Here is a 25,733-nt window from a genome sequence, read left to right as displayed (position 1 = left end):
TCCGGGAAATTTTTGAAGTATCACCTGCTTGGAAATACATTTTATATTATTTTGGACTTAAAATTTAGCCCAGAGAATGGGTTTAAGTGATAAGGCATTAAGGAAAGTTGTTTGAAGGTAACCCATGAGTAATTTGGCATATGGTTGGGCCATCCGTGTGCCACTCGGCATTGCAAATACTAATCTGTATGTTTATGCCAAGGAAGGTGAGAGAGGAGGCTGATATGATAGATGTAAAGGAGTGCAAAGATCCACAGAGAAAAAAATTATCTGCATTGACCGGGATACGAACCCGGATCCCCCGATTTCCGGTCGAGTGCTTTAGCCAGTTAAGCTACCGAGGCGTCATTCTTCCCTGCGGATATTATCCAGGTGGATCCCGGTCAAGGCGGACGATTTTTTCCCTGTGGATCTTCGCATGATTGTGCATGGAGGGTGACTCCGCCAAATTTTTTATAAGTTATCACCGTTTCTTGTCCCGGTATACTTTAAAAACGATGTAAAGGAGGCTGAGAAAGAAGAGTTAATGAAAGCCAATGAAGGAATTAAGAATATCATGCCCATGGCTCCAAAGTATAAATATATCATCAATGAATTGCACCCCGAGAATGGGTTTAAGTGATTAGGCATTAAGGAAAGTTGTGTCAAGGTAACCCATGAGCAAATTGGCATTTAGTGATAGCCACGCTGGAAAACACACTTGTGTGGTTTCTGCAGTGGAGCTTTTATTACCACTTCAAAGTACAGACTGACTAATTTTTGACCAAGCTGGCTTGTTTATATATTGGCGGTGAACTGTCTCGAACGCTGCGCTGGAACATTCTGGATTTTCTCTGAAAAGGCCGGCGCCGGGAATCGAACGCGGGCCGTCCGATTGGCAGTCTAACAGTTTTGTGGCGGATACTGCGCCACAGGCATATGGTGCCCCTCGGCATTGCATATAGATACTTTTTTCGAACTGAATGGCATTCTTGGTTAAGACAAGCTCGGTCAGTCGGGTTATGAAGCTGGTGGATGGGGAATGTGGCGTAGGTTTGCGCGAAAGGAAATATTCAAGAGAGTCGTGGCCTTCTTCGTGGGGGATAGCCATGTTGATAACGAGTGAACCACATGCTATCTTTGGTCGCCGTTTTTGCAGTACCTATAGATAAAAAGCAGATAAAACGGAGTTATCGAAATGGGTGGGAGATGAAGCTGTGCGTTCGTGTCACATCAAAGACGACTGTGTTCAGACGCTGTACGAAGATAACTTCTTCATAACACTGCCATTGAGTTTGTGAGGTCCAATTTATGTGTGAGTATATTTTCTAGGCCTTAATGTAAATCTGAGTGAACGTATTAATATGTCCATTTTCCCGCCTTTGAGTTACTTTCCATGTCTCTGAATAAGAGGCTAGAATAGTGATTTCACAATGTTTTAGAAAATCGGAAAAAGATGAATCTCCACTTTTCACAAAGGTGTTGGCACGGACATAGATTCCACGAGTTTTCCAGGGAGGAATTGGGCTCTACGGACACATGTCCTGGCTATTCTTTGACCACATGTCTTTCGCTTTATACATGCTGTTATCAATAAATCCCTCAAATATCGCATCTTGAATCTTTTCTTGTTCGATTGCATTGGCCTTCCTGGTAGAAAAAAATCTTGTCCTCGAATATAGTGTCTCTATCGCCCATTCCTAATTTCAATAGATTCACTTCGTGCTGAAAATTGGTCTTTATCAAGATGTATCTCCAATACTTTTGTTCCGAACCATCCTTTCTCACTCACAGCAGTTCATTTTTAGAGTTCCAACCGTAGGAAGTCTCATAGTCAGTGGGAACCCAGGACGGGCCCCGCATAGCATACGCTCTCCAGGGCCGGGAACCAAGTCCGAGACTTATACGCCCAAGCCACCTCGAGAGGGGAAGGATAAGGATGGGAGGCATCGCCGCGATGAGAGCCCGACGACACCTCCAAGGGAAGGAAAGGAAAGGAAGGGAAGGGACGAGGAATCCCGCACCGTCACAAAGGCGGGCGGACCCTACTTTAAGCGAAACCAAGCATAAGCAATTAATGTTGTAGCGACCTTGGAGGATTATTCTATGAAGAAGAATAATCCAACGATCAAATCGCTAGATAGTCTCAAAGACATCTCAAACTTGCATTTCATCAAATATTTTTTCATAACTTCACTCATTATTTTTTGATTCTATAAAACCTCCCGAAAGGAGACGCCAATTATCTGTGTTTGCTGAGTCCACATCTCTTCCAAGAAGTCTTCCTTATGTTCGGCAATCTTAGACCCACCGCCACAAAAGACGCCAATAACGAATTTCTCGTTTGGTGCCACACTGATATCGAGTGAATGTCATGCCATCTATCTGCGATCGCCCTTACTTGCAGTACATATAGATAAATAGCAGATAATACGAAGTATCAGAAAAGAGTGTGATATAATCCTGCGCTTACTTTCAGGGCGCAGAAGACGCCGTTAAGACACTCCTTGAATAGACCAAACTGGAAGACAACTCCTGAATAAGCCTGCCTTTCCATTTGCGAGGTTCCATGTTACTGTCAGTATAATTCCGATACTAAGCGATTTTTTTTATATTTTAATGTTCCTGCATTTGAGTACATGTATGTGCCATTATTTAAGAGAATAGAAAAGTTCCCTCGGTAACATTGAAAGATGGACTCTGCGTTTTGCAAAGTTGTTTGCATGGACGAAGACTGAACTATTTTACGAGGAGAAATCGGGCATTGGTAGAGATACGTGAAAAATTGCACTTTCATTTTTATTTTATTGCACTTTCAATAACTGTTTATCGCATTTTATAGCGTCTATTTTTATTTTCATAATGTGGTAGATGACGAAAAAATTTTTTGAAACGGTTATATGACAAAATACACAGAATATTTTAAATAATTATGTTCTAGAACAATAATAAATTAAGGAATGAGACATATAGTGGCGGAGCTTGCCCGCGCCCAATTGTAGTTCACGGCCACGTAGAGTCCCAGCCAACTAGCAGCCTGCCAGTCGCTCACATGCTTTAAGCGGTGAGTGTCGGCGGAGCATTTAAACTGCGCTGGGCACAAAATGTACGAATTTTGCCGTCAAAAGAGCAAATTTGGGTAAAAATATCATAAAAGCCCAGTCATCGCATCTATGTCGCATTAATTTGCGCACATCGCATCTATATCGCATTTGCGATATTCACGCATCTCTAGGCATTAGTAAATCATGATCTGTCGTGATCTGAGCGCAATATTATAGCTATATCGATTAAAATTGAATATAAAAATGAGGAAAAACGATGAGTATTCCCGCAAAACAGTAAGCATGAATGTCAATATGATCGTAAAGTGTTCACTAACCAGCGCTAGCTATACATTCAATCCATTCGCAGGTGTATAGTTTTCTTTTGACGTTTATGCTGGCGATATATATACCCCGATTTCCGCTCCCAACCTGTTAGACGCAGATGTACACCTGACTACATCTGCGTCGAGCAGCCAACTTTTTCTCCTCTACGAGATGTGGCTTATTCCACGACTTTTCCCTCAACTTTCCCAGCAATGGCTGCAAGTGGACGTACTGTGCATATATTATTCGTATTATTCATCCACCATAGCAATCATTTCACGGTGCTAATAATCCGGGGCGCAGCTAGGATTTCAGGCGGGGGGGGTTTAAGGTGCAACTAAATATCGGGGTGTGTGGGGGGTATAGTGTACCCACCAGGATAAGCGGTATGTGTGAGATTAATAAATTGCGGAATTTTAAGATGAATGGTTCAAAATGGTCATTTTTATGTATGTATTGGCTTTCTGAGGGATATTTTATTAATCCTTACACTATTCTATTGGTAATATCAATCCAATGAAGTAAAAGGGATTAAACTTAAAAAGTTCTCTGAGCTCTGGGGGGGTTTTATCCCCCCTTCGCTGCGCCACTGCTAATAATTATACCCTTCCTTGTATACTTATTCCTCAACTTTCAGGGGAATGATATAATTTGTTTCGTTGTGAAACATACATGGAGATTCTCTATTGATTCTGCCCAAGATTTAGTTAATCAACCGTATCAAAATTATTGACTTGTTCCACCATTATGGTAAACATTTGGCTACTTATTCCACAAGATAATTGCGTGTTCTGATTCCCTTGTCATTGGTCACGAGACAATCATGTGGTACACAAGTCACGCAGCGTAGCCAATAGAAATACTGTTCGTGGGATAGGTGTGGCCGAAGCTAATAGGGGACATTGTAGATGCTTATCTCGAGTAAGAATCCGATATAAGCTGCGAAAGATCCACAATGGAAAAAATCATCCGCCTTCACCGGGATTCGAACCCGTATCCCCCGATTTCCGGTCGAGTGCTTCAGCCAGTCAAGCTACCGAGGCGTCAATCTCCCCTGCGGATACACCGGACAAGGTGTTGCTGGACTGCAGAGCATATGATGTCACAAGCAGTCCAAATCGTGCGCACAGCCGGAGAGCAGGCCCGGGCATATTTTTACATATTTTGACCAATAGCTACTTCTCAGCACGGTCCGACATTTTATTTCATCCTATATAATATTTTATACTTGGAGAATATCATTATTACAAGCAGAGCTTTCAACTTTCATCAACCTTTGGTAATCTGATTGGTTTCTACCACACTTTTTAGTATAGAAAACTAGCCTCTCTTAGTTCATGAGAGAAGTGTAGTGGATTATCGAAGAAAAGAGCTTGAGATTTGTAAATATTATGTTGAAAATTCCACTCATTTTTCGTTATTGCCACAGTGTGGTTATTTTATCTATTATTCATTTAGTTTTCATTTGAGTTTGTCTCCACTTGAATTATCACCAAATATCGAACAATAAGTCTTGGGCGGCAGTGGCTCATATTATCTTATTTAGAACATAAATGAATCTGAGACACTGATTGAAAGGAACAATTTCTCCCACAGGGTAAATACGATCCCGAATAAGTCATTTTTCAAGTTGGCAACTTAAAAAATCAAGGAGGAATCATCTTCTGTGGATAATGATTTCATATTTGAAGCGAACATCCTCTGCACACTCCGGAGGCAGTGGATGGAGCTGTAAATACACTGACAAGAGGCCAGGGGGCACAGGCTGAACGCCAGGAAAGCGTTTACACTTCAGCAACCAATGGGTGAGTCTGGTTGTTTAAAATCCCGCTTGTATTCTAAATTATAGTAAAAGTCACTCTCATTCCGTTAAATATCTTTATTGGCACGGAGTCTTCCACGGTGATGCAATGGATAATTTTTTTCCGGGTTAAGACCACTTGGTTCATTTTATCCGCTAAAAGGAATCAACGCGGCCGTCACCTGTAAATTTATCCAATAATATTTGTTGTTATTATTTCTCAGTGTGCAATGTTTTCTCAGAATGTTTTTACATTCGACTTTGAAAACCTAGTATTTACAAAAGTCTACATCTCAGTACAAAACTATGCCCATGCTACTAATAATTAAATGTACAATTTTCCATCGGATTAGTGTCCTGATAAACTCTGTCCCGAATGATATTGATCCCATTATCTATCAATTATAAATTTTACTTACCCGACTTCCTCCCATTAAAAGAAAAACTACCAAATAAATTGCTAAATACTGAGGTTGTGGCCAGTGGCGCAGCGAGGGGGCTTTTGGGGGATAAACCCCCCCCCCCAGAGCTCAGAGAAAATTTTAAGTTTAATCCATTTTCCTTACTTGGATTGATATTACTAATAGAATAGTGTAAGGCTTAGTAAAATATCCCCCACAAAGCCGTAAAACTCACCATTTTGAACCGTTTATCTTAAAATTCCGCTGGTCACACTGAACGGCAAAAAAATAATTTTTTTCTGGAGCACTGACACCATTCCTGCTGATTCATATGTAAAATGACCTCCTGAATCCAAATACGACATCTTTTCCCTCCATCACCCACCATTTTCGGGGGGAAGCCCCCCTCTAATTTTCATCACTTTTGCAATATTTTGGAGGAAAAGGATTTTATTAGCATTTATACTTCATATTTGGCTTTTGAGAGGTGAAAAGTTATAAGAAATAATAATAAGTGGTAAGGATGTAGATTTGGGGAGATTAGTATCCGTTAATGATTAAAAAAATAATAAAAATTAACAACATTTCCCTTTTTTCGCAATTTCATCACTTATTTTCTTCATATTTCAGCTCCCATTTCATCTTCCCCTATCCAAAATATCCCAAAATGATGAAAAATATATCAACAGCTTATATCAGCAATAGTAAAAATACTTAATAAAAAGTCATGGAAAAAATAATGGAAATGTGTGCCAACAGTTCAGAAGGTACGCCTCTACGCTGGTTCTCTTAATACCACACACGCATCCACAAAGAGAAAAATAAAATTTCCGTAAGATATAATGTTTTCTCGGGCGCGGCTGTTGTATTCACAAAGGTAGCAGCAGTATTTTGTTTATCTTGAATGCCGTCCCTTGGGTAGAGCGAAAACGTTCAGATCAGCGCAAACTTACCAATTATAATCAAGATAATTAGTATTTTCAGGGATTCGGCTGATATTTCCGCACGTATCCTTCATATAAGCAGAGTATGCAGGTTGGGCAGAAGATCACTCATTCCCATTGACCAATAGGACCACTTTCAAGCTTGTGTTTGACGAATCCATAAACAGTCTCCATTTTCTGGTCACATAGGATCATCTCTATCAACAATGCATTTTATTACAGTAAAAAACCAAGCCTTCATCTTACGTAAAAAGTAATTTCAGCGTTGACTGTCTTGTCCTACAGGAAAAGATTTTTATGCCCTTTTCTAAGAGATTGGTCAAGTTACCGTAACAAGTGGTGCAACAAACACTTGGAGCTTAATCATAGCCCCGACCGCCAATTTCGCTGCCAGAGTAAAATTTATAAGCAGTTTTAAGAATTGAAGAAAGAGTTTATTGTGAGGATGTTTAAATCAATTCACCGCAAACTTATTAAAAACGATGAGGATGATTTTTACACACGCGCAACATAATTACACATTTAATCACGGTAATGATCACAACTCAAGCCCACATACTGACATTCACTTGAAAAAGCCGGAGTAAAACAACTATTACCGTTTTGTACAACTTGGTAATAAGGATCCATGTCCAGAACACCGAAAGAGTTGACTCTGCGATCGCTAGAGGTATACCGAAGATGACGACAACTTCAATATGCAAAGTTGATTTGAGACGCTGATTCTTAGTGGAATTCCATGATTGAGGAGAAATAATACGTTTTAACTCGTTTGAGAAGATAAAATCTCAAATTATCTTTTTCGTGAGAATAGAAAGTATTAATTTTCCATTTTTTTAGCTTCGAGAGCAAGAGAATTGCCGTCCAAGCCTGAGCGAGAGAGGTACTGCGAAGGCCAGCGTAGTGAAGTGAATCTTCCGAGCTATTGCTACATATTTAATTTACTGTTGCAATGCTATGCAGCAAAATATTTTAATTGTTACTGCTGTCTCTTGTTGTCACATATTTTTTATCATTCGGGGGGATGATGTGAAATGGAAGCTGGACATTTAAAAAAATTCGAAATAAAGTAAAATAAAAAAAAACACCGTGAACATTTGCGAAAAATGGCAATATTGATAATTTTTTATGCGTTTTAACACAACTTTCGGAGAATTATTCACCCCAAATCTACATATTTACCAAATATATTACTGTTTTATGATTTTTCACCGCTCAAAACCTTAGGAAACATTTTTAATGCGAAAATAATCCTTTATATTCCTCCAAATGACCGAAAAGAGGTAAAAATTGGAGGGGGGAGCTCCCCCGAAAATGGTGGGCGATGGAGAAAAACGGATTTCATATTCGGATTTAAGAGGTCATTTTAGCATGTAGAATCAGCAGGAATGGTGTAAGGGCCGATTTTCATGCCGTCCAGTGTTATTAATCTCGCACCTACCGCTTATCCTAGTGGGTATTCCATATCCTCACACACCCCGGTATTAGTTGCACCTAAACTGCCCCTAGCCTTCAATCCTAGCTGCGCCCCTGAATGCCAAAGCCGGGTTTCTCTCCACCCATCCATCCATACCCCTCCCTCATGGCGCAAATGACCTCAGCTGTCGGTCACCTCCTCCACTTACCATACTATCACCACTAATTTCAAAGACACCCCCTTAACCTTGGGGTTGGACGCGTGAAACAAATGAGTTAACATCATGCAACAGGCCGTGAATAATACGACACCAATTAAGTTCAAGTGTTTGAATGCCGATACGAAATGGTACAATGGTAACTTCCGCAAAGATCCGAAGCGACAAAGAGACATGCAAGCTCAAGGGAAGCGAGAAATGCTGGTCTTAGCTGTGAGAAAATGCTATAAATGTACGACAATTATACAAAATCGAAAATGAGGCAAAGAAAACTATCAAGGAGAAATTGCGAGAGTGATGTTACGGATATGAATATGTTATTTTCAAAAACTATACAGGCAATGAGATCAAAGCTTCGCGGCTTTATTCCACACAGGCTCGGGTTCGAGAGATATTCGCACTTAAAAATATCACGTGCCCCGAATTCTCTTGAGTCTTCGACTGATCACAGACAGAGGCATGGCCGAGTGGTTTGAGGCGCTCCTTCTGCGACTTTTGCCTCGTGCGTTCCGTTCGTGCCGTACAAGTTCAGTTGTTGCCAATCTTTATTTTTATTATGTTAAGCATCACAATAGCAACCCATCCGTGTTCGTTTTTTTATTTTCGCGTTAGTTAATGGATCTGAAATGAAACTCCGAGTTGTGCCGTACCACCCAAAGTTTAGGGCGCATGTAAAGTCTCTTTCAAAAGTTTTAAGACAAACTTTGTGACACCACTTCTGCTTCTCGAGGTAAATTAGTTTCCCTTAATACTTTTGTTGATGTTGGCTACGCCCCGCAATGCCTTCGTTTACGCGCGAAGATTTGTGTATACAGAAGGAGAATTCAGTTGAAAATTTATCATTTTGTTTCGATTTATGTAGGATGAAATGATTATTTCGTGTGCCTTTACTATGCACCTGCCCCAGTTAACAACGTTGGTTGGAATTTTACGACTTATTATGCCAATCATGGTAGAAGTTGAGGTGGCCTAGTGGAGCAAACGTGCAGGTAAATTGGTGGCCGTGTCAGTTAGAGACCCCCTTGAGGTAAATTTTATTTGTAATTTATTTTCAGATCATAACTTGTTTTGTTTTTTTAATGATTTCAAATGATTTTAAATTCTCTGCAACAGCTTTATGTAATTATTGACGGTAATGAATCGTTTAATATTCAGAAAGAGGGCAAGGATCATTTTATCCTTTTTAATTTATTTAAATAATATTTTTAACTTTATTAACTATAAATTGTTTTCTAGTAATATCGGTTTTACAGATTTCCTGTAGTGAACACCATGTTGTTCAGCCACCTCATGAGTTAAGTAATGGAGTAATTTTAACACCGCAAACCTCAATTTAAGAAAATGAGGGATAGCTGGTGAAGGAAGACGTGACATTTTTTGTTTATCCCCTCCGAAATTTCTGGAACTGAGTTCCGCCGAGATCCTCCAAACATCTTCCGAACTTACGCATAAATTTTTTTTTCGAACGGTTTTCGCCCAATGGGTTTTCGCACAAAGGCCTTCGACTCAAAGACTCGGAGGCTCTCAGTCTTGGAACTCTGTTTCCGAACTCCGCTCTCCGAACCTGCAATCCGAACTAGCCATACCAGGAGATCAAGACTTATATAATAACTATGGCTAATGAATACCTGCTATTTACCTCTGGATATCCATGGGAGGTTGGAGCTGAGGCATAAATTGCAGCCTGGAGTGAGAAGTCCTCCACTTTTCACCTATCAAAACTCTCTCTCCCTCCAATACCTCATCCTACCCTATCTTTCCACTCCTTGACTACATTGGCTGGTCTGACCTGTTGACCACACCACTTGGCTTTGTCTCCATCCAGAAGATAGAGGAGAGGAAACCCGGCGCTACGCTGTTACCCCTGCTTGGACGACGAGAACTGTTCCAGAGTTTTCCTGTCAATACGGGCGCTTCCAGGGAAAATTGGACTGTCAGGGCCGACCGGGATTTATGGGGGTTTCCCTCAGCCTCGAAAAAGTCTCCCTCCTTCGGTCTATTTTCCCATCTACTCTCGCATTGTGTCTCGTTCCGAGCTCACTCTCGCATATCGGGAGTTACGATAATCTCGAACCTCTCGTGGGGAATATTTTCGGAATACCCCTGAAGAAGTTAGGATTTGTCAAGCGCGTTGTGGGAATATTTTCGGATGTGAAAGTAAAAGAAAGGTCTATCTCGCACTCGTCCGACCGCACCTTCATTATGTAACGAGCGTATGGGACCCTGTGCAGGAAGACTTAATACGAGATCTGAATAAAATGCAAAGGAAGGCTGCGCAAGTCGTCAAAAACCGCTACGGGCGTACAGACTGCGTTACTCAGATGTTAAGCGAACTAGGCTGGGAGCCGCTTGCGACTCGGACGCTGCACGCTAGGCTTAGATTGCTTGAGCAATTGAGAATGAATATCTGTAAGAGCGACACAGAAAACATAATATTAGAGCCACTCTATATTTCCAAATCCTATAGAAGCAATAAATTAAGAGAGATATTTTGCCCAACGGATAAATATGGGAATTCTTTTTTTCCCCGAACCATAAAGGACTTTAATAAACGCTAGTCCCAACTTCGTTAGAGCACATCATTGTTTATGTGTATACAGCTAGTGTCCTAACATCCGCTGCCACACGTCTTTTAGGCGGCTTGCGGGGCATTATGTAGATGTAGATATAAGCTTTAGACGCAGAATCATCGCTCGAACTACTCCAACGGCGATTCTCAACTTACTCTTGGTGCAGACGGACACGCCTTTCGTACTTAGTTTTTGTATTGATTGAAGTTCGTTTTTCAGATTATTAGCTGTTGATGGCTACATTCGAAATACTTGTTATGTTAAATTTTTTCACTATCATATAATAGTTGATAATTAACATAAGATGTATTTTTTTGATACAATTGTTTCTCGTGGTGGTAATTATTCTCATTTTGTGTTGTTTTTCCCTCATTTAGTCGGGACAGACGAAAGGAGTGCCAAGTGTTAGGCCTTGCGTTGTGAATTGCCAAGATTTGACAACACAACGCCATATTACTACGTACCAGTCATCCTGGCTCTTTGTCTCTGACGCATCAGCAGTTGAGGGGGTGCATCAGTCTTGGCTATGCGGCTCCTGCTCTTCTGGATTCGGGTCTGGACGCATTGGAACCACTTCTTCCAGGTCTTCGAGCGCACGAATACACACTTCTGAACGAAAAAATGCATACTACTTCTTTAATATTATTTCGGGGCCATTTTTATTTATAAAAGCGGGATTGTAAACAACCAGACTCACCCATTGGTTGCTGAAGGGTAAACGCTTTCCTGGCGTTCAGCCTGTGCCCCCTGGCCTCTTGTCAGTGTATTTACAGCTCCATCCACTACCTCCGGAGTGTGCTGAGGATGTTCGCTTCAACTATGAAATCATTATCCACAGAAGATGATTTCTCCTTGATTTTTGAAGTTGCCAACTTGAAAAATGACTTATTTGGGATCGTATTTACCCTGTGGGAGAAAGTTTTCCATTCAATCAGTGTCTCGGATTCATTTTTTTCTAAATAAGATAATATGAACCACTGACGCCCAAGGCTTTTAGTTCAATATTTGGTGATAAATCAAGTTGAGACAAACTCAAATGAAAATTAAATAAATAATAGATAAAATGATACCATTGTGGCAATCAGCGGCGCAGCGAGGGGGGGTTTTGGGGGATATCCCCACCCCCCCCCCGAGCTAAGAGAAATTTTAAAGTTCAATCCATTTTCCTTTTTTGGATCAGTACTACTTATAGAATAGTGTTAGGATTAATCAAATATCCCTCAGGAAGCCGTAAAACTCGCCATTTTGAACCATAATTCTTCAAAGTTCTTTCCGTTTATATTTTAATGTTTCATTGCCCTTTTCCTTCTTTGTGTAATATGTGACTGCAAACGTGTGTATGATTTTGCGTAGTATTGTAAGAAAAGGGACAGTACTTTTTTGTATTTTTTTTTAAATATTCCTATCTTCAAATACATGCAATGTTTAATTAAAGAGTACTTATTCAATGGAGATATACGAGTGCATGGAAAGCTTGTATGAAGTTCAATTACGAACTAATAGGAAAGAAAATATTTCAATTTTTATTTCGTTTGTACCCTATTGTTCGCATTATTCTGATAAGTTTCGTTAATTAATTTACGCTGACATTAGAAGTGTGAATCCTATGTGTTTCTGTGTATATCAAGAATTTTGGGATCAAATTAAATCTGTGTCAAACAAAAATCTCGTCTCGGAAATTCTCTTTCTTTCAAACGCACGAGTCATGGAAGGGCCTCAAAATTCCTTGACCCGTTTTCCCCCTGCTTCCCCTCCCTACATCCCATCCAGGTGCTGCGGCATCACCCGTCCGCCGCCACGCCTTCTCTGAACTGCCCACGCACCTCATACACTACCACCTAATATTTTTCCTTTTATGAAGGAGAGGAATTGTGTTCTCATATTTAGGGGGTTCCGGACCCTCCCCATCGCTTCACCGCTGCCTTAAAGTGGTGGAGACCCCCTTTCACAAGACTCGATCTTTCAAGATTGTGCCGTCACCCTTCTTGTCTCCATCGTGTTTATCTCTTATCGTATTTGTATTCTCCTACTGTCCACCACCGATATCCCACTCAAACCACTTTTGATCTTTCTCAGAAATTCGCGATCGTCTTCTCTCGATGGAATTCTGGGTACGTGACAACTTACCTCTGTAACCCACCAAACGTGCAAAGAAATTGAAATGGATCACAGAGATAACATTGATGGCAAATTGAGCCATCTGATGATAACGGAAAAAACTGTTTTATTTCTTAACGATCGTGTCTTCAGTCACGTACACATTCATGAAATATTCAGCTTTGAATCATTTATAGAAAGTAGTTCTAATGGGTAAAAGAGTAGGCTTTCCTTTTATATCAATTTCAGCTAACAGAGATTGCATGGCAAAGCTATTTGATACAATATAACTTATTACTCTTCAGTATATCTCATTACACAGTTACAATTTGATGTCTTGCTGTAAATGACGAGTCCAGCCACAGCCAAAGCATGACTTCATTTCCAACTTTAGTTATCAGGTAATAACGGATTAAACAGTGGTTTAATTTCCTCATATCCGTTGACTAAATCACGCGCCCATCCACTAAAGATCATTTATAAAGACCTTTTATAAAATATATAGTATGCAGACAGATGTGTGTCTTACCTTTTATTAATATTAACACTAATAAGGCTATTTTTTCATGTACAGATTTTTCTGCGACAATGCATCGAGCTGGCAATATGACGTCATCAATTTTCAAAGACGGATTCCGATTGGCTCGCGAGCCGTGGCGTCGACGCAACGCCGAACTGAGAAGCCTCCTTGATCCTATAGGTGATAGATTCGTTTCATGGAGGTCTCCTTTTGCCTACCATTGCATTTCTTACGCCACGGCTTCCCTGACATTATTGGGAGGCAGAGACAGCCCTTGTGTAGTCAGATGAAAATCTATTATCTTTATCATCATTTCGTGATCCCATATCCCCATGAACCGGTTTAAGATAGCAAATAAACCCAAGTTAAAACCGTAAGTAGTTATATTCTTCCTTGTTATCCATTATACTCAGTTGAGAGAATCGCAATTAGTTTTTCCCTAGCGATGGCAGGCATTATCGTAAATTGTGGATCTCTAAACCCCCTTTTTATGGCAAAAAAGATAAGGCAAGCCCGTAAGCTCTGTGGGTATAAAGGCCCCTTTCTAAGCCGAAGGACGAGCAGACTCAGTGTGAGTTGCATCTGACGGATTCGCCATTTTTTTCCTCATCTCATGTTATCTGAGAAGTATTTTCCATCATTTTGGATAGTGATTTCTGTTAGAGCGAGGTTTGCTTTATACTATAATAATACTTTTCTCATGTCAGCAACCGAAGTAATTTATATTACGTTTTAGTGTTGCCTTTTCTCTATTGGGAATAGGAAAGGCAAAGGAGGATATAATATATATTACAAGTGGACTGCTTTACTTCCTAGGTAAGTACCTACTTGTGAATGCATTTAATATATGCTTTAGCTTGATTGTTCCATTATTGCGTGACTGCCTTGCTTTAAATCAAGGCAAGATTTAATATAATACAATTGATCAACAGAGTTTGAACGTAATATATGCTAAGAATGGCTGGAAAATATTTCTTGTTTTATATCTTCAAAATATTTTTTTTTGCCACAGTATACCTCATGCTGATTACAAAGTTTACAGACCTAGACATTTCTTCCGAAACTGTCTTTCGGAATCATGATTTTTCTATTCATCGAGAAATAATCATATTGCAGCCTTAATGTGCGCAAAATACCTTGCGAGCACTCTAGGCTATCTCAATCGGAGGCCAACATCAGTCAGTTCTAATGAGCCGAATATTTTTGATTTTGATTCACAGAGTTTTAACCCATGGGCGGAGGCTGGCGGTCAGATACACCGCTGTTTTTTTGTAATGTGAATACTTTTAAAATTGCAATTTTAAATTTTAATAAATTTCCTCATCCCCATATTTTTGTATGCTACGGATAGAACATTATTTATTACTGTACATATCCGACAGAATTCCATTAGTAAACAGAGAGACCTCACGCCACTGCTGTATAATGCATCAAGGAAAGAGAAAAACATAATAAGTTTAGTTTTTCCTATTAATTAGCCGTTCTCTTTTTATATAAGGGAATCCTGCCTTACCTTGGCTCCCGCCGAACTCTGCACCCCATGCGTCCGTCGACGACTTGTTCCTCGTTCGAGATTCGGTGAGACAACGATGCCTTCCTCTTCGCCTTGACACAGGTGAACGAATGCTCTGGTGCCAGGCATACACGAAATTTTTCGTGGGCTTCTAGAGCCCTCTGTAGGCGAAGAGGAACTAAAGAAACAAAAACCAAGGCAGGCGGGAAGAAAGAGGAAAGGAGGGAAATTCTACTTAAAAGAAAAGAAAAACATTAGGTTGTTCCGGCCCGAACAAATAATACACTTATCCTCGAAGGATCCTCTTTCTGTCTAAAGAAAAGTAGATTGTACAGATGTGAGAGTGGTTTTCTTCATTTATTACAACTAAAGCAGAAAATGCTAATTTAATATTTTTCAGACGAGACCTTGCGTTGCTAGGTCCACTGAGCTGCTTCTGTCTAATATTGCTAAAAAAATTAGCTGTTATACAGCTACAATGTAATTTTTTCTTGTCAATGGTATGTTAGCCACTGCATGTTTCACTGCAAGTTTTTTTTGCAAATTTCAAGGAAATAAATAGATGAATAGAGAGTAAGAAATTTTTCAAAAAGACAGAAAAAGAAGAAAATACACAGAAAAATGAAAAATATTGCCCCAATTTACGAGCTCGCCAGGTCGCAATTATTTACTTCATCCGCTATTCACCATCATTCACGATAATACACAATCGAAGTAAAAGAGCTCCGTGCACTTCAGACTCCTTACTTTTCGTAATTGAAATCTATTGCGCTTCCATCCTGCCAATTCTATCCAAACAAAAACCCTCATCCCTGGAACCTCTCTGCAATATTTAGGCAGTAATAATTAAAAAATACATTGCCTAACTTTCACAACGCGTCAACAAATACCATTCTCTCCTCCCTCTCAATACCTAATCTACATTTACATACTACCCCGCAAGCCGCCTAAAAAGGCGCGTGGCAGGGGATGTTAGGACATCAGCCGTCTACCCATAAAAAGCGAATGTTAAAACAAGATTACGACTAGCATTCATTGCAATCATTTATGGTTCAGAAGAAAAACGGTTTCCTGTATCTATCTCTCCGTTAGGCAAAGTATCTCTCTTAATTTACCGTTTCTGTCTGATCTGGTAATATTCTGGGGCTGATAAATGATGTTCTCCTTGTCACTCTTAGAGACATCTTTATACAATTACTCAAGGAATCTAAGTAAGCCTAGCTCGCAGACTCAGTCTCCAGTTGCTCCCAGCCTAATTTTCATAACATCTGGGTAACGCTGTCCGTACACGCGTAGAAATTTTTGACGATTCGCACAGATTTTGTACGTATTTTATTTCATTCACGGATTCAGTTCTCGGAATTTTTCGTCTGTATTTTATTTAGTTCGCACATTAAGTCTTCCTGAACCGAATCCAATATGCTTTCGTTGAATATTCACGGTAGTGTCGGAAGAGGGCGAAATTGCTTCGAGCTTTTGATTTCCCATCTGAAAATGTTCTCATAATACGGTTGAATAACTTCTTCAGGGCTATGCCACAAATATTCCATATTTACGTTCCCCACGATAGATTCGTAGTTATCAATACTCCCAGGTACTTCCCGTTGTCTGTTGACTTTATGCGTATAGTATCCACAACATAAACATAGATTTGGACGATCTCCGCAAGAAATGTACCGTCCGATTAAGTTAGAGTCCCGAGTCTTGGCTGCACACATGACCGTTGTTTGAATCCGATGATAGTATGTCAAAACGATCATTTATTTCGCAATGCGTGACAGCGTCAGCTTAAAACAAGAGTATTTTAATGCTAAATACGGACCAGAGACATGTGCAATCAATTTGAGTTCAAAACTGTAAATATTCTTCGTTGACATTCGAAAAACTTGTTCCAGTAAACAGATTTACCGCACGTTTTAGTATATTGGCAAATTGCAAATTTTCGCAAATATTCATTCCAAATTTTCAGACGCGACTTGGCAATATAATGTGATTACGCTGAAGCTTATGGTTGTTTATAATTCTTGAATGTAACTAAATCAAACCACAAATTTTCATTTACAACTAACTTAAATAATTTTTTTAGGATTGCACTTCCTGTGTACTTTCATTCTTATCACACAGCTATAGAGTATGGGGAAATAGAAGCCTGCCCATGTTGTGTTGGCGCGTAGAGGACAGTTGAAAAACAAATAAAGATATCTATAAATCACATGGAGTCATTAAAGAAGAGTTGCAAACATATGGAAAGTAGTTACATATGAATCTTCTCAGTACACAGCAGTTACAGTACGAATGATGACGTCTGGAAATCCTGTCGAATCGTTAAAAAGGAGTTCCAAACGTGTAGAAAGCAGTGCTTTACGAATACTCTTTGCAAAAAGGAGATAAGAAGGTGATTACAAATGAGTTAAAAACGTCTTCATATTGTCAATTTTTGGTATAAATGAGTGGAAATTGGGTTCCACAGCATTTTCATGAGAGATTTTGGTGTTTCAAAAGGGTTCCAAAGCAGTTGGAAAGCAGAAATATTTCCGAGAAACCATGGCTGGCAATATATTGCTTTCAAGAAGACGCATTTTATTGTCATTTGTACAAATAATTGCATTTTGATTGTGGTGCACGCATTCAAACTACAACACAATACTGAATCTTTGGTCCTTCCTTAAAACAACGAATAAAAGTTTATGAAACAGTATTTGCTGCTTCAAATATAAAAGAAAATGATACGCAAACAGATAAGTTATTTTATGCGTGAAATTTCAAGCCCCTTCCCCGGATTTGATGACTTCTAACATCAAGCAATATTATGTTTTTTCGAAGTACATTATCTGTAACTTTATCATCAATTTCGTATAAAAATATTTTGCGATTGATTCAGTACTTTTATAGCTTATCTCGGACGATGAAACTTTTCGAACGGTTTATAATTTAAATCTAACTACCTATGAAAGTGAGTTTTTAAACGTGAGACTTTATTTCTGAGAACTATTTCGGAAATTTTAGAATAGCAAGAAATTATTCTTTTAAAAAGAATTCAACGCGACCATTTTCCTCTGTTTTTCACATTCTTTTTCAATGAAAAATAGATCTTCCCTTTGTGCAGCTACACACTCACACACACGTGCTCCACCTCCTCAACACCTGATCCTTTTTCTCTGGAAACTTACCCTTCCCTATCTCATCTTCGTAATAGAAACGGCGCACAGTGGTCCGGATTGCGACAAAGTAGAACGGAAAATCAGATTTTTGAAGGATTGTTTTGAAAATTGCACCACAAATGTTTTTTGTCATACTCACTCCATTTCTGCAGTTATTTTTACAATAACAACATTATTTAAGAAAATCTTGAGGAACTATAATTCATAATTATAAGCCTCCTTAGGATACCTGGAATTAGGGTGGTGACAGAGTTTCCATTGGAATATATGCAACTCATTTGTTTATGGGTGATGAGGAAGATCCATCCAGAAGCCGCACTCAATCAGGATATTTTGGGAGTCCAAAAGTCTGTGCCCACTGATTCTTTAAGGAAGCATAGGGCAATAAGTGAGTGAGTTTTGATTGGAAAGAAGAATTTTATTTTTTGGATTTTTTATTTTTTGATTTTTTTGGATATATTTTCCCAGATATTTCAGCTGCAGCCAATCCTGCGACGATTTAGGCGACCACTTCTTTTTTCTTGTCTGCAGTCATACGCGTTTGAGAGATGAGATTTACATTTTTTCAATGCTAATAATATGTAATGAAGGTGAGCACCTGACTCCTCTTAATATAGATATAACGTCTTCCAACTCAACTTTACTCTTCTGATTTGCCCATCCAATTTGCTTATCGTCTCTCTTTCTCTCTCAGAATACAACCTTTTTGCATTGCGTAGGGTTTTTGAAAAGTAAATCTGTTTTGTGTTGTCATTTCGTGGGGAAATGTGATGTGAAAGTCAAGGAACGATTCCAAAGTAGTAAATTATCATCTTATCTTACTCACCATACGTACCACAAGGTAACAACGGTCACGAAACCAGATCGTGTGGATCGATGGAATACCGATAAGCCGTCACTTATTCGGACGAATATAAAATGGAGACGGCTTGCCTTGACGTGGTTTGTGTGGCTACATTTTTCTCGTCGAACAATGTTCAACGACAAATTATTCTATCAGTGCATATTTCTCCCTGAGCAATAGCGGCAGAACAATTGCCAATGGTACTTTTTTCTCCTATCAAACAATGAATCTTGCTTTTAATACCAGGTTAACTATTTTATATCGACACAACAGCTATCCCCGATAATAATGTAAATAATGGAAAAAACAAATACATATTGTCAGCTGGAATTAATCTCATGTATAAATGTACTTCCAATATTTTCTCAAGCGATTTCACCTACCGAACTGGTTACACTAGCAATGGATATTTTCCCATTAAATCCATGAGGCGGCCTTTGCAATAGCGTAGTGGTGTAACAAGGAATATGCTTTGGGGGATGGATGGGAAGCGACCACCCCAGGAAATAGGGAGTCCGGGAAATTTTTGAAGTATCACCTGCTTGGAAATACATTTTATATTATTTTGGACTTAAAATTTAGCCCAGAGAATGGGTTTAAGTGATAAGGCATTAAGGAAAGTTGTTTGAAGGTAACCCATGACTAATTTGGCATATGGTTGGGCCATCCGTGTGCCACTCGGCATTGCAAATACTAATCTGTATGTTTATGCCAAGGAAGGTGAGAGAGGAGGCTGATATGATAGATGTAAAGGAGTGCAAAGATCCACAGAGAAAAAAATTATCTGCCTTGACCGGGATACGAACCCGGATCCCCCGATTTCCGGTCGAGTGCTTTAGCCAGTTAAGCTACCGAGGCGTCATTCTTCCCTGCGGATATTATCCAGGTGGATCCCGGTCAAGGCGGACGATTTTTTCCCTGTGGATCTTCGCATGATTGTGCATGGAGGGTGACTCCGCAAAATTTTTTATAAGTTATCACCGTTTCTTGTCCCGGTATACTTTAAAAACGATGTAAAGGAGGCTGAGAAAGAAGAGTTAATGAAGGCCAATGAAGGAATTAAGAATATCATGTCCATGGCTCCAAAGTATAAATATATCATCAATGAATTGCACCCCGAGAATGGGTTTAAGTGATTAGGCATTAAGGAAAGTTGTGTCAAGGTAACCCATGAGCAAATTGGCATTTAGTGATAGCCACGCTGGAAAACACACTTGTGTGGTTTCTGCAGTGGAGCTTTTATTACCACTTCAAAGTACAGACTAACTAATTTTTGACCAAGCTGGCTTGTTTATATATTGGCGGTGAACTGTCTCGAACGCTGCGCTGGAACATTCTGGATTTTCTCTGAAAAGGCCGGCGCCGGGAATCGAACGCGGGCCGTCCGATTGGCAGTCTAACAGTTTTGTGGCGGATACTGCGCCACAGGCATATGGTGCCCCTCGGCATTGCATATAGATACTTTTTTCGAACTGAATGGCATTCTTGGTTAAGACAAGCTCGGTCAGTCGGGTTATGAAGCTGGTGGATGGGGCATGTGGCGTAGGTTTGCGCGAAAGGAAATATTCAAGAGAGTCGTGGCCTTCTTCGTGGGGGATAGCCATGTTGATAACGAGTGAACCACATGCTATCTTTGGTCGCCGTTTTTGCAGTACCTATAGATAAAAAGCAGATAAAACGGAGTTATCGAAATGGGTGGAAGATGAAGCTGCGCGTTCGTGTCACATCAAAGACGACTGTGTTCAGACGCTGTACGAAGATAACTTATCATAACACTGCCATTGAGTTTGTGAGGTCCAATTTATGTGTGAGTATATTTTCTAGGCCTAAATGTAAACCTGAGTGAACGTATTAATATGTCCATTTTCCCGCCTTTGAGTTACTTTCCATGTCTCTGAATAAGAGGCTAGAATAGTTATTTCACAATGTTTTAGAAAATCGGAAAAAGATGAATCTCCACTTCTCACAAAGTTGTTGGCATGCACATAGATTCCACGAGTTTCCCAAGGAGGAATCGGGCTGTACGGATACATGACCTGGATATTCGTTGACCACATGTCTTTCGCTGTAGACAAGCTGTTATCAAAATATCCCTCAAATATCGCATCTGGAATCTATTCTTGTTCGATTGCATTGGCCTTCCTGGCAGAGAAAATCTTGTCCTCGAATATAGCCTCTCTATCGCCCATTTCTAATTTCCATAGATTCTCTTAGTACTGCAAATTGATCTTTTTCAAGATTTATCACCAAGATTTTTATTCCTAACTATCCTTTCTCACTCACAGCAGTTCATTCTTAGAGTGCAAATCGTAAGAAGTCTCATAGTCATCTCAAACTTGCATTTCATCAAATATTTTTTCATAACTTTACTCATTATTTTTAATCCTATACAACCTCCCGAAAGAAGACGTCAATTATCTGTGTTTGCTGACTTCACAGCTCTTCCAAGAAATCTTCCTTCGGTTCGGCAATCTTAGACCCACGGCCACAAAAGACGCCAATAACGAATTTCTCGTCTGGTGTCATACTGATATCGTGTGAATGTCATGCCATCTATCTGCGATCGCCCTTTCTTGTAGTACCTGTGGATAAATAGCAGATAACACTAAGTATCAGAAAAGAGTGTGAGGTAATCCTGCGCTTACTTTCAGAGCGAAGAAGACGCCGTTAAGACTCTCCTTGAATAGACCAAGCTGGAAGACAGCTCCTGAATAAGCCTGCCTTTCCATTTGCGAGGTCCCATGTTACTGTGAGTATAATTCCGATACTAAGCGAATTTTGTGATATTTTAATGTTCCTGAATTTGAGTACATTTATGTGCCATTATTTAAGAGAATAGAAAAGTTCCCTCGGTAACATTGAAAGATGGACTCTGCGTTTTACAAAGTTGTTTGCATGGACGAAGACTGAACTATTTTACGAGGAGGAATTGGGCATTGGTTGAGATACGTGAAAATCGCACTTTCATTTTTATTTTTTTGCACTTTCAATAAGAGTTTATCGCATTTTATAGCGTCTATTTTTATTTTCATAATGTGGTAGATGACGATAAAATTTTTTGAAACGGTTATATGACAAAATACACAGAATATTTTAAATAATTATGTTCTAGAACAATAATAAATTAAGGAATGAGACATATAGTGGCGGAGCTTGCCCGCGCCCAATTGTAGTTCGTGGCCACGTAGTCCCAGCCAACTACTAGCAGCTGGCCAGTCGCTCACATGCTTTAAGCGGTGATTGTCGGCGAAGCATTTAAACTGCGCTGGGCACAAAATGTACGAATTTTGCCGTCAAAAGAGCAAATTTGGGTAAAAATATCATAAAAGTCCAGTCATCGCATCTATGTCGAATTTATTTGCGCACATAGCATCTATATCGCAGTTGCGATATTTACGCATCTCTAGGCATTAGTAAACCATGATCTGTCTTGATCTGAGTGCAGTATTAAAGCTATATCGATTAAAATTGAGTATAAAAATGAGGAAAAACGATGAGTATTCCCGCAAAACATTACGCATAAATGTCAGCATGATCGTAAATTATTCACTAACCAGTGCTAGCAATACATTCAATCCATTCGCAGGTGTATAGTTTTCTTTTGGCGTTTATTTCTGGCGATATACACATCCCGAGCTCCGCTCTCAACCTGTTCGACGCAGATATACACCTGACTACATCTGCGTCGAGCAGCCAACTTTTTCTCCTCTACGAGATGTGGCTTATTCCACGACTTTTCCCTCAACTTTCCCAGCAATGGCTGCAAGTGGACGTACTGTGCATATATTATTCGTATTATTCATCCACCATAGCAATCATTTCACGGTGCTAATAATCCGGGGCGCAGCTAGGATTTCAGGCGGGGGGGGTTTAAGGTGCAACTAAATATCGGGGTGTGTGGGGGGTATAGTGTACCCACCAGGATAAGCGGTATGTGTGAGATTAATAAATTGCGGAATTTTAAGATGAATGGTTCAAAATGGTCATTTTTATGTATGTATTGGCTTTCTGAGGGATATTTTATTAATCCTTACACTATTCTATTGGTAATATCAATCCAATGAAGTAAAAGGGATTAAACTTAAAAAGTTCTCTGAGCTCTGGGGGGGTTTTCTCCCCCCTTCGCTGCGCCACTGCTAATAATTATACCCTTCCTTGTATACTTATTCCTCAACTTTCAGGGGAATGATATAATTTGTTTCGTTGTGAAACATACATGGAGATTCTCTATTGATTCTGCCCAAGATTTAGTTAATCAACCGTATCAAAATTATTGACTTGTTCCACCATTATGGTAAACATTTGGCTACTTATTCCACAAGATAATTGCGTGTTCTGATTCCCTTATCATTGGTCACGAGACAATCATGTGGTACACAAGTCACGCAGCGCAGCCAATAAAAATACTGTTCGTGGGATAGGTGTGGCCGAAGCTAATAGGGGACATTGTAGATGCTTATCTCGAGTAAGAATCCGATATAAGCTGCGAAAGATCCACAATGGAAAAAATCATCCGCCTTCACCGGGATTCGAACCCGTATCCCCCGATTTCCGGTCGAGTGCTTCAGCCAGTCAAGCTACCGAGGCGTCAATCTCCCCTGCGGATACACCGGACAAGGTGTTGCTGGACTGCAGAGCATATGATGTCACAAGCAGTCCAAATCGTGCGCACAGCCGGAGAGCAGGCCCGGGCATATTTTTACATATTTTGACCAATAGCTACTTCTCAGCACGGTCCGACATTTTATTTCATCCTATATAATATTTTATACTTGGAGAATATCATTATTACAAGCAGAGCTTTCAACTTTCATCAACCTTTGGTAATCTGATTGGTTTCTACCACACTTTTTAGTATAGAAAACTAGCCTCTCTTAGTTCATGAGAGAAGTGTAGTGGATTATTGAAGAAAAGAGCTTGAGATTTGTAAATATTATGTTGAAAATTCCACTCATTTTTCGTTATTGCCACAGTGTGGTTATTTTATCTATTATTCATTTAGTTTTCATTTGAGTTTGTCTCCACTTGAATTATCACCAAATATCGAACAATAAGTCTTGGGCGGCAGTGGCTCATATTATCTTATTTAGAACATAAATGAATCTGAGACACTGATTGAAAGGAACAATTTCTCCCACAGGGTAAATACGATCCCGAATAAGTCATTTTTCAAGTTGGTATCTTCAAAAACCAAGGAGGAATCATCCTCTGTGGATAATGATTTCATAGTTGAAGCGAACATCCTCTGCACACTCCGGAGGTAGTGGATGCAGCTGTAAATACACTGACAAGAGGCCAGGGGGCACAGGCTGAACGCCAGGAAAGCGTTTACCCTTCATCAACCAATGGGTGAGTCTGGTTGTTTAAAATCCCGCTTTTATAAATAAAAATAGCCCCGGAATAATATTAAAGAATAAGTTTGTATTCTAAATTACAGTAAAAGACAGACTCTCATTCCGTTAAATATCTTTATTGGCACGGAGTCTTCCACGGTGATGCAATGGATAATTTTTTTCCGGGTTAAGGCCACTTGGTTCATTTTGTCCGCTAAAAGGAATCAACGCGGCCGTCACCTGTAAATTTTTCCAATAATATTTGTTATTGTTATTTCTCAGTGTGCCATGTTTTCTCAGAATTTTTTTACATTTGACTTTGAAAACCTAGTATTTAGAAAAGTCTACATCTCAGTACAAAACCATGCCCACACTACTAATAATTAACTGTCCTATTTTCCACCGGATTACCGTCCTGATAAACTCTGTCCCGAATGATATTGATCCCATTATCTATCGATTATAAATTTTACTTACCCGAATTCCTCCCATTAAAAGAAAAACTACCAAATAAATTGCTAAATACTGAGGTTGTGGCCAGTGGCGCAGCGAGGGGGGGTTTTGGGGGATAACCCCCCCCCCCAGAGCTCAGAGAAATTTTTAAGTTTAATCCATTTTACTTACTTGTATTGATATAACTAATAGAATAGTGTAAGGCTTAGTAAAATATTCCCCACAAAGCCGTAAAACTCACCATTTTGAACCGTTCATCTTAAAATTCCGCTAGTCACACTGGACGGCAATAAAATTATTTTTTTCTGGAACACTGACACCATTCCTGCTGATTCATATGTAAAATGACCTCCTGAATCCAAATACGACATCTTTTCCCTCCATCACCCTCCATTTTTGGGGGGAAGCCCCCCTCTAATTTTCATCACTTTTGCAATATTTTGGAGGAAAAGGATATTATTAGCATTTATACTTCATTATTGGCTTTTGAGAGGTGAAAAGTTATAAGAAATAATAATAAGTGGTAAGGATGTAGATTTGGGGAGATTAGTTTCCGTTAATGATTAAAAAAAAACAATAAAAATTAACAACCTTTCCCTTTTTTCGCAATTGCATCACTTATTTTCTTCATATTTCAGCTCCCATTTCATCTTCCCCTATCCAAAATATCCCAAAATGATGAAACATATATCAACAGCTTATACCAGCAATAGTAAAAATACTTAATAAAAAGTCATGGAAAAAATAATGGAAATGTGTGCCAACAGTTCAGAAGGTACGCGTCTACGCTGGTGCTCTTAATACCACACACGCATCCACAAAGAGAAAAATAAAATTTCCGTAAGATATAATGTTTTCTCGGGCGCAGCTGTTGTATTCACAAAGGAATCAGCAGTATTTTGTTTATCTTGAATACCGTCCCTTGGGTAGAGCGAAAACGTTCAGATCAGCGCAAACTTACCAACTATAATCACGATAATTAGTATTTTCAGGGATTCGGCTGATATTTCCGCACGTACCCTTCATATCAGCAAAGTATGCAGGTTGGGCAGAAGATCACTCATTCCCATTAACCATTAGGACCACTTTCAAGCTTGTCCTTGACGAATTCA

At 39.5% G+C, this 25,733-nt stretch overlaps 2 long non-coding RNA genes across 3 annotated transcripts; both read left to right on the top strand.

Annotated features, from left to right (window-relative positions):
* Positions 1-618: 618 nt before the first annotated feature.
* LOC124170343 lies at positions 619-24,009 on the top strand. 2 transcript variants are annotated; one of them, XR_006867440.1, is made up of 3 exons: positions 619-1,294; positions 21,487-21,584; positions 23,976-24,009. It is a non-coding gene; the product is annotated as an uncharacterized LOC124170343 (long non-coding RNA). The 2 variants fall into 2 exon arrangements; XR_006867439.1 differs by lacking the exon at positions 619-1,294 and adding an exon at positions 20,155-20,642.
* LOC124170344 lies at positions 2,071-11,781 on the top strand. Its single transcript, XR_006867441.1, has 3 exons — positions 2,071-2,556; positions 4,947-5,155; positions 11,078-11,781. It is a non-coding gene; the product is annotated as an uncharacterized LOC124170344 (long non-coding RNA).
* Positions 24,010-25,733: the final 1,724 nt, after the last annotated feature.

The sequence above is a fragment of the Ischnura elegans genome, chromosome 13 (genome assembly GCF_921293095.1).
Source record: "Ischnura elegans chromosome 13, ioIscEleg1.1, whole genome shotgun sequence".
Lineage (NCBI taxonomy): Eukaryota > Metazoa > Arthropoda > Insecta > Odonata > Coenagrionidae > Ischnura > Ischnura elegans.
This window is presented reverse-complemented; position numbering and strand designations above follow the sequence as displayed.